The following is a 954-nucleotide window of genomic DNA, read 5'->3' as shown; positions in this document are numbered from 1 at the left end:
TATCTCGAGAAGATTTCGGGCTTAGCGTCCCCCATGGCCCGGTCCCCCCAGGCCTGCTTTTTGTTTTTGTTACACACCCCAAGGAAGCAACCCGTAGCAGCTATCTAACTCCCAGATACCTATTTACTGCTAGGTAATAGGGGCAACAGGGTGAAAAACTCTGCCCATTTGTTTCCGCCTCCTCTGGGAATTGAACCCGGAACCTCAGGATAATGAATCTGAAGCACTTATCCACTCAGCTGTCAGGCCCCCATAGTATAACCTTGAATGAGTTGGGGGTTGTGCTATACACTGTTACCTTCATAACTTGTTCAGCTATGGGTTTCTGAGCTATTTCAATATATTATAATTTTATATATACTGTAATTGATTTTTCTCAAAATTCTGTGCAGAACTACACTACTTATTGCTGCTATGAAAGACCTCCATTATTCCTAATATTTTAATATGTTGACATTTATAATTAATTTATAATGTACTGTATATGTATACCGTTCGAAAGAAGGCACCATTATAAATATACTGATTTTTACCACCAAATACCATACCAAAGTATACTGATTTTACCTGCAGATAAAATGTATGTTTCTTGTCCACCACCAACCAAATATATACTGTATTGTATTTACATACAGAAAGTCTTGTTTTCTCCTACAAAACCACTAATTAAGAACTTTTTTTTAATCCATCAGTTTAACAGATATTAGAGTAGCAGTTATGGCAAGCCAGTAGGACAAAAGTAGGTTCTGTAACTGGAATTTTTGTCAGAGCAGAAGCAATAGGACGGGTGTCCTGCCAATCGATATACTATGGCAGATGTAACAAAAATTAAGTTCTAATCATTGCATACAACAATGAGAACTGAAGACAAAGGCCTATTTAATTTTCACTGCATTTCATACAATAGTTGAAGTAATGGCTAAAGTACTTCTGTAGGTTGCAAAGAATTACGAA

The sequence above is a fragment of the Procambarus clarkii genome, chromosome 25, assembly GCF_040958095.1.
Source record: "Procambarus clarkii isolate CNS0578487 chromosome 25, FALCON_Pclarkii_2.0, whole genome shotgun sequence".
In the NCBI taxonomy this organism is placed as follows: domain Eukaryota; kingdom Metazoa; phylum Arthropoda; class Malacostraca; order Decapoda; family Cambaridae; genus Procambarus; species Procambarus clarkii.
This window is presented reverse-complemented; position numbering follows the sequence as displayed.